This window comes from Canis lupus, chromosome 28 (genome assembly GCF_011100685.1).
Source record: "Canis lupus familiaris isolate Mischka breed German Shepherd chromosome 28, alternate assembly UU_Cfam_GSD_1.0, whole genome shotgun sequence".
Lineage (NCBI taxonomy): Eukaryota > Metazoa > Chordata > Mammalia > Carnivora > Canidae > Canis > Canis lupus.
This window is the reverse complement of record NC_049249.1, coordinates 25,747,483-25,761,857: the sequence shown is the minus strand read 5'-3', so window position 1 is coordinate 25,761,857 and position 14,375 is coordinate 25,747,483. Positions and strand designations below refer to the sequence as shown.

The 14,375-nt window shown below is 39.5% G+C and overlaps 1 protein-coding gene across 3 annotated transcripts in view; it reads left to right on the top strand.

The window, feature by feature from the left end:
• ABLIM1 (actin binding LIM protein 1) overlaps nucleotides 1-14,375 on the top strand; it is a 284,701-nt gene that overhangs the window by 81,120 nt on the left and 189,206 nt on the right. The window lies entirely within an intron of this gene.

Here is a 14,375-nt window from a genome sequence, read left to right as displayed (position 1 = left end):
TGCTTATTACAGTATGTTAACACTCTATTTATACACATAACATATTTTTGTATAAAAATGTCTATCTTCTATAGCAACATGTTTAAAGATATTATTAATATAATGGGGTCTTAAAATCGACATGAGTTTTGTAGCGGGAATCCAGCAAAATTAAATTGAATTAAATTTAGACTGTTGGAGCACTTTAAAAAAGAGTCTTCGGTGACTGTGAGTGAACCCCATGATCCCATTTCTGCTCCTGTGCTCTCTTTCTTCTATACCCCACTTCCGTGACCATACTTCTGTGTTAACATAGCTTTGAGATGACTTTTTTCCTTCTCATGTTGTCCTTTTGTGCTCCTGCACAGGGCATGTAGGCGCTTTGAGTTTGGATGCCGTCCCTAGAATGCTTCCCCTAGAGTTGGGTTTTGTGGGAGTTTGTTTCCTGGGGAGGCTGGCTTCAGGAGTGACCCAGCTTCTCGGGCTCAGCATCCCCAGGGACTAGCAGACAACACCCCAACTTCAGAGGCGGCCCAGCACAGTGTTGCGGGCCACCCCACTGAAACCAGCAGCCTGTGTCGATTCATGCTGCCTCTTTTGATACCGGATTCCTTAAGATAAGAGATTGTAACTTATTTCGGTTTCAGGAGAACAGGCTAGTGGATAATTCCACGTAAGGTGGACAAGCTCTCTACCCTCCCACCTTCACTTCTGAGCGCTCTGCTCGTCTCAATTTACTGGGACCTCCAGAGGCCTTGGGTTTGCCTTCCTTCCCACCGGGGAGCCTGGCCGTGTTGCACTTCACATGTACACACTTGTTGGGAGGTACAGAGGAACTGCAGGTTGGCACACTCTATAACTGATGAATAATTCATGGTGGCTTCTTGTGCCATTAAACTTTCTCCTGCAAATGAACATGATTTTGAAAGACAGCGCTGATTTAAAACTCTAGTAATGTTTCGTATTCTTTATTGAACTGCCTCATATATTTTACTGGGGAGACAAAAGTTGGCAAACATAAGAATAATAAAATGTAAAGCTAATAGGGACCCTGTATGGGCAGTACGCCCATTCTATTGAAGCTTGTTCCTCCTTATTCTTTCTGAAGTGTGACATCCTCTGATGTTATAAAAGGCCTCCAGATGCTTGAATAATCTCTGGGCTCTCCTCGAAGATAGAATCTGAATTTTAATGATAATGTGTGTATTAATTTTATTAAGGTATTACTAGTATTTAGAATTGGAAACTACGATTCGATGGCTTTTCCTAAGTGAAAGGGATAAAATTAGACTATCTCAAGATGTCTGCATGTCTCTACTTGAATAAACTTGAAGCCCTCTGTTTTCCCTGCACTGTAAAAAGAGAGGATTTTAGTTTTGATTTCCAGGAAAGATAGGGCAGGTTTTTGAAAATCTTACATGATAGAGAGATTATAAGTAAACAGAGTAAGCCGTATATCTGATTATATTTTTTGAGGTCAAACTGGGGGAAAAAAAAGAAACTCTTCCAAAAAAATTTCATTTATTTTTCCCGTTTTTTGACTACTCTTTCTTTCCACTCCATGGCATATTTTTTAAGGGCTTTGGAGTCTTTCCACTTGCTGCCAGCTGGAATTTACAGAAAGTGTATCTCTAGAACACTCAACAGTTGACTTGAATCTCGGTCATAATTAAATTGGAAGACTGGCAGATTATTCTGAGACTCAAAAACAGGCACACCTTATGTTTGGAACATAAGGACTTTCATTACTCTGCATTGTTTTAAAAGTATCCTCCATTCGGAAAATTGACAATATATTCCAATTACCTATTTTTTTAAATAGAAGAATATTCTGAATGGATATATAATGAACAAGCGTGACCACTCTTAAATTTTGTCTCTTATTCCTGAAGGTGGATCCGTGGTGCTTTACAGCTTAAAGCTTTCTCTACTCGCCCTTCCCTCTTTAATGAGTACATCATTCTGTCCTTTCTTGCCTGGCACACCTTGAAGGCATTAGCTAGTTAGATGACTGTTGATTTACTACCTTGTACGCTAAACGATATGCTTAGAGCTAGTGTTTGCATACAATTCATAGTAATTTGGGCATACAAGACACCCAGCCTTCTCTTTTATATTAAAATCTAACTGTTGGGGTGCCTGGCTGGCTCCGGTGGTGGAGCATGCGATTCTTGATCTCAGGATTGTGGGTTCAAGCCCCATCTTGGGTGTGGGGATTACTTAGAAATAAAACCTTTTAAAAAATCTGATTGTTGACTTGCACTTCTCTGTCATAACACATATTTTAAAAGTTGGAGTGATAGGATATCAATTCAGAATACTGGGATTAAGTTTGCAAGAATTCTGTCTAAGTGCCCTTCCTTTCCAAAAAAGGGGGAGAAAATGCAACGTGCTTATGAGAACTCCTTTTAGATTTCATCTGAGAGAATGGAATGCTGGACAGGTTTTTCTGCTTTAAGAGGCAGTCACAGCTGCCACTGCAAAAGAGCTCTGCCAAGGTCAGTGACCAGTGGGTCAACTAGAGCATGACATTGCCAGGGACATGCCCAAGCAGTGGGAGCAGGCTGCCAGAGCACTGGCTATTGGGTTTTCATAGGACAGTCAACAATAGAATGAATTTTAAGAGCACCTGTCCCAGTCACCCCTCCCCTGCAGTAGATGCTTGCAGGCTCCCTAGCTTTCTGACTGCACCACAGTACCATGACTACCCTTGAAGACCACTATCATGAAGATCTTAATGGAACAGAAACTCCTTGAGCCTGGTGGTACTCTTTTTTATGATAATTTTCATGGGAATCATACTTCACGCTGACACGTGAATTGAAGTGGTAAAGAGCTAAAAGGTGAACTGGAACACACAGTGCCCTTAGAAAAAGGGTCACTGCAATAGGGGAGTGGTATTCTTTTGTGGAAAGCACATCTCTTGACTATTTTTAAATGATTTCAATGCTCTGTTTTCCCTATATTTCCCTATATAAGGTGTTGTTGGCTATGTGAACCCTTACGTGCAGGCACAGATTCATGAATTTGATTAGCCATTTTACTTCTGAGGCTCTTGGCCTCACCCATGTTTTTATTTTACTTTTTTTTTTTTTTTTAAGTTTAAAGGAACTCTCACTGTAATAGTCTGTCTCTCTAATTGGTAGCTTCCTCAGGGAGGGTCTGCTGATGTGTCATAGAGCCCTCCCTGGACTTGGCATTAAAGCAGCTCATTAATGTTCTGTTTGTTATCGTTAATTTACTAAGCATCTTTCAGCAGGTGGCAGGTACTGTGTTAGGTACTGTGCAGAGTAAGTCTGTCATTTAATATCTATAATCTTGGAAGGATCACTGGCATTATGTGCCAAAGATGAGCTGAGCAATTCAACTACATGACAAATTAATAAGCACCTGAACGGGGTGAAGAATGCAAGGATAGGAATATAAGATGTTAGAGGAGGTAGTCACCTCAGGAGATTAGGACGCTGGCTAGAGAAGGCTGAAGTGCTCCTTGGAATAGAGATGAGCCCAGTGGATTCAAGGGTCACAATCTGACCACAAATCACTTCTCACTGTGGCTCTAGCATGGAGGAAGTTGCCTCTTGTTCTCAAGAACCATCTCTGCTGCCACTTACTGCCAGAGCCATAAGGGATTGGGGATTTATTTTCCCCTTGCTAAAATGGTATTCTTTGGTGAATTTCAAAGTAATTTTTTCTAATGTTAACCTATAATTTCAGACTTGCAGAAGGAAAGCAGCTTCCCTCTGGATACAGAGCTCTAGAGGCAGAAAGATTTGGTTCCCATCATGGCTTTGATATCTACTAGCTGTGTAACCTTGAGCAAATGTCATAATTTCTCCAAGCCTGTTTCCACATCTATAAAATGGAGGTAATAGTACTACCTGCTTTATAAGATCATATTAAATGAGTATGTTTATGTTTAAAAAACTCACAACACACTGCCTTACATTTAACAATGAATGATTTATATAATTATTGGTTATGGTTCCACCTGAGAGATGTAGATGCTTCCAAATTATTTAGTTTGTTGAACACTGCCTTAGAATCCAAGACCTTGATTCTAGTTTGGTTATTTTATTTTTTAATTTTTGTGTGTGTATTTTTATTTTATTTTTAATTATACAAATCATATGAGAATAAGCTCTCACTGTAAACATTTCAAATAGTATATGAAAGGCAAAAGCTTCCCTTGGCCACCATCCAAACCTAGGGGGTAACTACTATTATCAGTTTTATTTATTCATTTTATTTTCATCAAAGTAATTCATGTCCCTCATTCTACAAACAAAAGAGTGTCTTCTCCCATGAAAGGGAGACAAAGCAAGAAAGTCAAGGATTCTAAACTTTCTCTCGCCTGACTCCCTAAGATGACACATTTTCTCCCTGTTCCTAAGTGTGGCTCTTTGTTTATCTATCTCATCGTTTCTTCCGACACATGACACATTATGGTTTTGGAAAGTTTGAGTTGCCACATTGAACCTTTGTGTTTAGATGTTATCCATAGTCGAGAGTATAGAAGAGTTAAATCCTGACCTTCCTTTGTAGAAAATCAATAGGTAATGTCTACCATGAAAAAAAAATCAAGAGATGGCCATATAAGCATCTTCTATAGGGATATGGAATTAAGGATGAGAATAAATAGCTAAAGAAAATTGAAAGAGATTGCTTCCTCTCTCTTATCCCATTTCCACATCCAGGGAAGGGGACCTCCCACCTTGGCACAGCACCTCAGATCCTCTTCAGCGGGCATCTGTGAGGATTTGTCTGCAGGCACAGAGAAGATGAGGAGGGGAATGGAGGTGTAATTCCTTCCCATAAACACTGTCAGGCCTATTCAGTCTTATCCTACATGCCTGCCTTCAGCAGTACATACCTGGTGCCCCCACTACCAGACCTTTCCTGGTTTGCCCCTAATAGACACCTCTCCCTCCAGCTTAACTTACAGCCTCCCCATTCTTGGCATATAGCATTCATTCACTTTCTAGCTTATAAACTGTGTCCACATCTCTTATCTGCAGTTATTCCTCTCTCGTTCTTTTTGGGGTTTTGTGAAGATGCAGAGATCAAAGTACTATGTTTAGGGGCACCTGGGTGCCTCGGTTGGTTAAGCGTCTGCCTTCGGCTCAGGTCATGATCGCACGGTCCTGGGATCGAGCCTTGCATCAGGCTCCCGGCTCAGAGGGGAGTCTGCTACTCCCTCTCCCTCTGCCTGCCACTCTGCCTCTCTCTCTCTCTCTCTCTCAAATGAATGAATAAAATCATTAAAAAAAAAAAAAAATAAACCCGAACAAAGTACTATGTTTAACCAGAAGCTTGAAGTCTGTATAGATTTTGGCACTCCATTACTGCCTCAAACTCTAATTATCCCACATTTCTCCTTTTCCTACAACAGAATTATAATTTCATTGATAATAGAAATGATAATTTTTATATCTTTCAGATCTCAGTAATGAGCACATGGTAGATGCCCACTAAATCATATCGATTAGCTATTTATCTTTTGTTCTTTGGCTGGCAAGAGACATGTATGTGTACTATTTGAGAATATAGTCACATAAAAACTACATCCCTAAAAAAATGCCAACTTTTTCATTTTTGCCTTGGAGATTCCAAGGAAATGTTAAGTATTAGCAGTAAGTATTTTCAGGCAGGGTAAACTTTTACCACTTACCTATGGCTGCTTTATAATCATTCCAATTCAGAAATTTCAAGCAACGATCGTTTATTATGTTTCATGAGTCTGCTTGCCGAGGGGCAGGTGCTGTCTGTGGCATTAGTGGGCAGCTTGCAGACTTACGTGTTTGGAGGTAGCTCTGCTCCGTGCGTCTTTCTCCCTCCTCTTGGAACCAGCAGTTTGTCCCAGCCATGTCCTCACCCCAGTGAAAGAGAAGGACAAAGAGCAAGCAGAAACATGCATGATCTCTCGAGGCCTAAGTTCAGAACCGGTGCACCAACATGTCCTCCTTACTCTTCAGGCCCGGACAAGTCCCGTGGTCAAACCCAGTCTCAAAGTGAGCGGATATTGGAAAGTGACATGGCAAAGGACTTGGCTGCAAGGAGGCGTAAATTAGGGTCACTAATACAGTCTGTCATATCTGCTATACTGTAGCAGTAGGTTTGGTACCAATGGACCCTTATTGACACCGAAGTAAAAGTCAATGCCCCAGTTAACCTGACAGAACTTTTATTTTTGATTTTTTAAGAGATTTTATTTATTTATTCATGAGAGACACACACACAGAGAGGCAGAGACACAGGCAGAGGGAGAAGCAGGCTCCATGCAGGGAGCCCGATGCAGGACTTGATCCCAGGCCTCCAGGATCATGACCTGAGCCAAAGGCAGACGCTTGACCGCTGAGCCACCAAGGTGCCCCTTATTTTTTACTTTTAAGACAAGAAAGTGACTTTTTAGCCCTCAGGGACCTTCCTAACCATACTTGAGGAAATGATCTACAGATGAAGCCAATGAATAAGATATTGGTGGAGCAAAAAGCTAAGAAAGAGAGGTTTGAACACTTTGTGTGACTAGCCTAAAGCCAACTCTTTGTCAACAAGATAGTAACTATTTTAGCCTTTGTCAGCCAAGTGGCCTTTCTTGCAACTAGCCCCCTGTGAGTGTAACACAGCAGCACGTGGGTAATGCATAAATGAACGGATAGGACGCTGTTCCAGTAAAACTTTGCAAAAACAGATGGCAGGCATTAGCGTATAGACCACTAACCTAGAATATTGAAGGAAATAAGGAAGACTTTGCTAGAGGAGGTTTTTTGAAAAAAGGAACAACTATCTTGAAGGCAGTAATAAGACATGTTTTAGAGAAGTCAGTAAAACCTGTATGGTCATTTAATTGGTAAACTTTCCCACAGGTTAATGTGGTTCAGTGAAAACTCTACACTCTTCGATGGTATTATTCAACACAGATCATTTCTGCCTCTAAAAGCCTGTTTGAAACCATGCTTACTAAGAACGTTAGTGTTTTTGTTTAGCTGGAGAACGAGGAGGGGAAAAGTCTGGGAAAAAAGTAAAAGAAATACCTAATTAAAATGATTTGATTTTATGCCACTTTAAAAATTTTATTTGACCAATGTGACCTAGATTTGTATGAGGGAGCTAAGGGGATTAATAAGGGATGATTTATGTTTAACTGTGAAGAATATGCAGGATTCGAATGAGCATTTTTCCACCTCAATTGTATTTCACTTAGAATTCATTAACAATCTTCCTGTTTTTCCCCATATTTGAAGATAGAAAAAAGCTCAGAATACTGTTGGAAGTCAAGGGGTTTTGTTTTTGTTTTTTTCCCCCAAATCTTCACTACCTGTTTATTCATTTACACTCAGTCTGTCAGTGGCCTGTACTTGGAGAGATTACTGCTCATTAAATCCAGACACAGAAGTTTGGAGTGTGGCTTTTGGAAAGGTGGGAAGGAATACCTCTTGGATAAGAGCCTCACTCCTATTAAATTAAAGCTCCATATTTTCCTTGAGTGTTTGTTTTTTGGTTTTTCTCTCCTTGCAGAAGATGTCAAAATATACATGGAAGACAGGGTCTGGAAGTTGTGGTTCGATCTCACTCATTTCACGATTATTTTTTGAGCTCTGCTTCATGCCAGTCACTGCTGTAGGATGTGGAGTTAGCATAGTGGAGAAGTTGATCCCTCCCTTCATGGCTCACATGAACCCATATAGGCTGTAGACAAGTGGACCACAGCATCTCAACGTGCTGGGAATCCCAGGGGGGAAGGAACCAGTCTCCTTCAAAAGTGAGGGGGATTTTTCTCAAGGTAAATAAACTCCCTCCTGATTTTACATACCTATGATTAAAAAAAAAAAAAAAAAGCTGTGCCTTAAAAGGATTTAGAATTCTCCATTCCTAGTCATTACACCTGAGGTTGGTGATAAAATTAAAAGAAATCCTGAGGAAGTTTTAAGAACACAATAATTTGACATCCCCTGAGTTTCTTGGAAAAGCACCATTTTCCCAGGTAACATAATCATGTAGGTCCACTCTCACTGTTACTGATTATTATCTTACAGTTTTATGTAAGATACATTTATAGATATGTTTTACTTCTTTCCTTAGAAAGTTCTCTTTCCTCTAGGTCAGTTACTTTCCTAGTGTTATGCATTAAATTGTCCCCTGCAAAACATGTTGAGTCCTAACCCCAGTGTGTGTGAATATGAACCTATTTGGCTCTAGGGTGTTTGCAGATGATCAAGATAAGGCAAGGTCATTAGGGTGGACTCTAATTCAGGATGACTGATGTCCTTATAAAAATGGGTAATTTGGACACAGAGACGGTCACAGAGGTAAAATGATGTGAAGACTCAGGGAAAACACAGCCATCTACCAGCCAAGGAACACCTGAGGCCACCAGGAGCCAGGGGCGGGTTGGGGGTTGGAGTACTGATTCAGGGTATAGATTCTCCCTCTCAGCTCTCAGTAGGAACTAACCCTGCTGACACCTGGCTCTCAGACTTTTAGACTCCAGAACTGTGAGACAATACATTTCTGTCATTTAAGCCAATCAATTTGTGCTACTTTGTTTAGGCAGCCCCAGGAAGCAAAAACATTTACCCAATGCATAGAGTCATTGTGAGTATTACAGAGCTAATGTATGTAAATAAATGTGCACAATAGTGGCTGTCACACAGTATTATTTTATTACAGTGTGGGTTTCAGCATGGGTGGTACCAATATGAGGCCTCTTTTTTCAATAAATTTTAAAAAGCAACCCTAGTGATTATATCTTTAATGAAAACAAAAATGGATTTAAATAAGTAATTTTTGAATAACTATTATAGACCAGAGTGGCTAGGTAATTAGAGATACAATAGATGTGGTCCCTGCTTGCATGGTGTCCTTTGCAGGCTTTTGGCAAAACAGACTTTATCCTGATAACTGCATAATTATCAGTTATGGTACTATGAGAAAATATGTAGCATAATAGGAGAATTTAATTTAGATCAGCGCACCCTGGTAGGCCTCACAGAGGAGGTAACATTTAAGCTGGGGCCTAACGATGAATATGGTTCCCAGTTGTGGGAACCATACAGATTTCCTGGTAGAGGGAAGAGCATCTCTGATGTGGGAACAAAATGTGTCTCATTCAAGGAACTGAAAGATAACCTCTGTGACTTTGGCATAGTGAGTGAGGATGAAGGTTTCAAGAGATGAAGACAGAGATGCTTATTAGTGCATGCCAGAGTAAGAGCTTGGGGTTGGATTGTGCAATGACCAAATATTGAAGGATTGTTGTACAAGTTAATGTGGTTAAATTTTTTTTAATTAAAAATGATTAAAAGTAAATTGGGTGCATTAAAATTAAAAGTAAATTTCTCTATTAGCATAGAGAAATGAAAAAAATAGAGAAATGGAAGAGAGTGGATTCCAGAAATAGTTTTAAATACGCATGATCATTTGCTTTACAATGAAGATGCCACTAGAATTCAATAAATGGTGCTGGAGCCATTGAGTATTCATGTAGGGGGAAAATGAACCTTGATCCCTATCTCACACCATTTATAAAAATTAATTTGAGAAGGAACATAAAAACTAAAACAATCAAGCTTCTGGGATGAAACGTAGGAGGATATCTTTGTAAGATTTTTAAAAAAAAAAAAAATTTTAAGAACCAAAAGCAAGCACTAGCCATGAAAGGAACAAGTTGCTGAATTGAATTTTGTTAAAATTAAGAACTATTCATCAGAAGAAATTCATTAAGAAAATGAATAGGCCAGCCACTATCTGGTAGAAAGTAGTTGCTTAAGTTTCTCTGAAAAAGTACTCATATCCAGTGTATATAAAGAATCTCTACAAAAGCAGATAATCCATACTTGCAAAGACATATACTTCACAAAAGAAGAGATTTCAAATGACCAGTAAGCAAATGGAAAAAGTCCCACCATCAGGAGTCCTCAACATGTAAGTTAAAGCCCCAGTGAGATACAATTATACATCTATGAGAACGGCTAACATGTAAGGGACTGGTAGCACCAAGTCTTGGTGAGGATATGGAACAACTGGAATTCTGCAATGCAGTGGGAGTCTGAACTGAGCTAATCAATTTGGAAAAGTGTTTGCCAGTACCTTCAAAAGCTAACTGATGACTCCTCTAGGTGTATGCTCAAGAGAAATGAGCATATATGTCCATAAATGGACACATACAGTAATGTTCATAGCAGTTTTATTCATAATAGCCCCACACTGGAAAAGCTCAAGTGTCCTAAAACAGAAGAATGTATAAATTAGTTGTGGTTGTGGTATACTGCTTAAAGGGAATACTACCCAAGATGGGAAAAGCTATTGATACACACAACATGGATGAATTGAACAGGCATTATGCTGAGCCAAAGAAGCCACACATGGAATAGTACATACTGTGTGAATTATCTCGAGGTTCAAATGCAAGCAAAACTTATCTCCTCTGGTAAACCAGGGTAGTGGTTACCTGGAGGAAGGGGGGTACAGTATTGACTGGGTGGAAAGGAACTCACTGAGGTGTTAAGAATGTTCAAATCTTGATCTAGGAGGTAGTTCCATGGTTGTACAGATGTAAAAAAAATTCACTGAGCCATGTACTTGAGATGTGCAAACTTTACCATAAGATGTATTTCAATAAAAAAATGTAACATTAGAACTTACACTACGAAGGATGAGTGATGTGGAGGAAAATTCTGATAAAAAAAAAGTTGTAAATTGCACAGGTAATGTGATTCGAACTACATAAAAAATTTCATGGGAGAAAACCACAAGAAAATATACTGAGGGATTAATGGTGGTTTCTGGATGGTAGGATCATGTTACTTCCATTTCTTTATAATTTTCATTGTTTCTCAAATTTCTCTAATGAAGAATATCAGGAATGGAAAATCAGAGAATCAAAGGGAGGAAACTATAGCTAAGAAAATATTTGAGGGAATTTGACCCTCAATTGTGAATCAAGTTTGCAATTTCAGAGGTGAATTAACAGTTCAGAGACAGGAGAATTCACAGGGTAGTGGAATCACAGAGGGCTTCCCAGGGGAGTGAACCCAAGGAGGGATTGCGTGGAGGAAGTGGTGTGGTTGAAGTCAGGGATGGTGGGTAGTCAGTTTACTTAGTGTGATGTTTCCTTCAGCCTGGTCTGACTTTGTTTCTCTCCACCTCATGGATCCTGTGGACCTTCACGTATATAATCACTTTTTCTATGACTCTAACATGAATATCTTTTAAACCATTCGTAATTCATATTCTTAAAAAGCGCTTTTTCTATCCTTTAACATCCTTAGGCATTACCATTTGCTCTGTTCTCTATTTTGAGGCTGCCTTACCCCCACCCCCCTGCTCTGCTTCTCCATATGCCAGTGTGAGTTTAAAAATTGTGCCAAGCAATTCTCTCCTTCTGAAAAAAAAAATAAATAAAAGGACCACAGAAACACACACGCGCACACACACACACACACGCACACACACACGCACACACACAGAGCTCCAAATGATCCATCTGTCCTGTTGAAGACATCCACCACCCACTTCATCCTGGTGCAGGCTATTTTTGTTTGCTTTGTCTTGAGAGTCCTATATTGGAAGACTTTATAGAGTACTTTGGTTTCCACCAGAAAATGAAAAGCAAACCACTTTGTTTTTCTATTTTATACCTATTGCAGGGCTATGCACAAAGAGATATTCAATAAATGCTGATTGAGTTGCCTTTATACAGATCATGGTCTATGCTACATTCGGATTTTCCTGGGCACAGTTTTACTGATGGGTGCACATTTATAATTAAGAAGTGGATTATGGAAAGGGTAATATTCTTTAGAATCCAATATTTTTCTGAATCTGTTCTCTGCAAACCTATATCCTTTTAGGTGAATTTAATTATTATGTTTTCAAATTATCTGTGATGAATTGGAGGACGAATTGAAGCCTTCTGGAGTGTTTTTTTTTTTTTACTGCTTCTCTCCTTTTCTTGGCAAGATAAGTAATAGCATTATGCTGTGTTACTGGAAATTTTAATCAATAAAATGCATGTGTCTTTAATTAGAATGGTAGGAAGTACTGCTGAGTTGGATCATTTTGTTAATGCAATGAACTGAGAGGCTCAAGCATTTATGCACAAAGGGTCAACTTGAGTAAATTGAGCCTACATGGGCAATTCTATTTTTCCCAGATAACCTACAAGGAGATTCATTTTAAGGTGCAATATTCATAAATATGTGTGATGCATCTCCCCTGAAGCAGATACAGAAATGGAGAAGGCCACCTTTGCTTTCAAGAAGTTCATGGTCCAGTGATTTTTTTCCTCTTTCATCTATTCCTAGCTTTCACTTTGATGGACACTCCCAAAAGTACAGCTCCAACTTTGACTTTTCCACTGGGACTCAGAGGAACATTCCCATTTGTCTGTTAGACCTCACTTTGTAGATATTATGATGACATCTTAAATTCATTATTATATCTGAAATGAGTTCATTATCAACAAAACTCCATCTCTTTCTTGTGTCTCTTGTCTCAATGGCTGTACTTTTTTCCCTAGTCACTCTGGCTCTGTTCTTTGGAGTTCTAACCAAACCCCTCATATCACAGATTTATTTCCCCCTAAGTAAATATCCACATCTTTGGATTCTGGCCATTCGGGTCCATTGGAGTCAACTGCTATGAACAGTCCATCCTCAGTGTTGGTCAGGTGTATGAATCCATGCAAGAAAGGGATGGCTCCATGGGGTACTCTGTATTCATGGGAAACTGTCACAACTATCTTGTGTTCCTTATCTATTAATACCATTGTCTTACTCCACTTGTCCCATGGTTGGTCAAGTTTATCCATCTCTCTTCCCATCTCAACCTGGGCTGTGTGCTCTTCCTTGTCTTCCTTCTCCCACATGTTGATGCATAATTGACTCCTTTCCCATTTCCACTTCCCTTTTTGATTCAGTACTTCCAGAGACAGACAGTTCTTCCTCCCCCAAGCACTGCCCCTTCTACTTTGGCACAGTCTGAAGTCTTCCAACCAATACTGCCCAACCGGACAGCCTCCCAAATCATGGCCTCCTCAGTCAATGACATGGTATCAACAGCATTAAGCTTTGGGACTCCAAAAGTAGGTATTGCATTTGTTGTCAGTTCCAACATTCATGCAGTGGGTGTTTAGCAGGGGGTAATAACACCCAGATTAGGACTTAGATCATAATGGATTGGAGAGAAGCTATGATTTTTGCATCAGAGGAAATATTAGAGGTAAAACTTAACAGGGAAATGTGGATAAATTTCAAAAACATGCTGAACAAAAGAAGCTAGAGGCAAAGGGGGTACAACCTGGATAATCTTCATGAAGTTCTAAAATGTGCAAAAAGGATAGAAATCAGAAAGGTGGTTGTTTCCAGCGTGGAGGGGGCGTAACTGGGAAGGAGCACAAGGAACTTTTTGAGGTGATTGAAGTAGTCTATATCTTGATAGAGATGTGGGTTATGTGGGTGAATGCATTTGTCAAATTCATTAACTTAGACACCTAAGATCTATGCTCTTCATGTATGAAAGTTAGACCTTAATTTTATGAAAGAAATAAAAAGTTTAGGGAAAAATTACTGAGTAGTGTGTGTAATCATATCCAACTAGTGATTAAAATAAAAAATTATATAATGTGGATATAAACAATAATATAATGGAGAAAGAATATGTACCTATATTTGTGGCATGGAAGAAAATGTGATAATGTGATGAACCCTGCTCTGAAAGCACTGCTAGAGTTTGACACTTGATTGTTTGGGAATACATGGACCTTTATGCAGTGCATCATAGCAGAGATGCCAAAGTTAAAATCCGATTACAAAGAGGTATGAATCTTTTATGAGAGAACTCCCAGTGCTTCTCAAAATCTTGCATCCCACCACCTCCCGCCAATACCTGAAATAAAAATCACAGCTGTTTAGTTTAATCTTGGTGGATGGGAAAGTTTACAACAACGTTTGAAATAACTTATACACAGGTCTCAGAGTGCTAGCCCACAGACATGGTAGGCCTGTAAGCATGTTTTCTCTCTCTCTCTCTCTCTCTTTTTATTTCTTCTGTGTGTGTGTGTGTGTGTGTGTGTGTGTGTGTGTGGTGGGGGGTAGGGATCTAGACAGTTTTTTGTGTGTTTTTTTTTTTTTTTTTTGCAAGTGTTTGAAATTTGGGAGATTTCATGTAAAAATCTGAACATCTGGCAATACTTGGCCTGCATCCCAAAATAGCAATAATTGCCTGGATCTGAGTAGTGGCTCCTCCTTTAGGGAGAGACTGTATTTTACACACATCCTACTGCTCACAAGTATATCGGGACCAACTTATGGCCTCAATTGTTTTAATATCAACTTTTAGCCCTATGAGTCTGAATTTCCAGCCTTTGAATTAATGTGTATAGAGCCCCTCCTAGG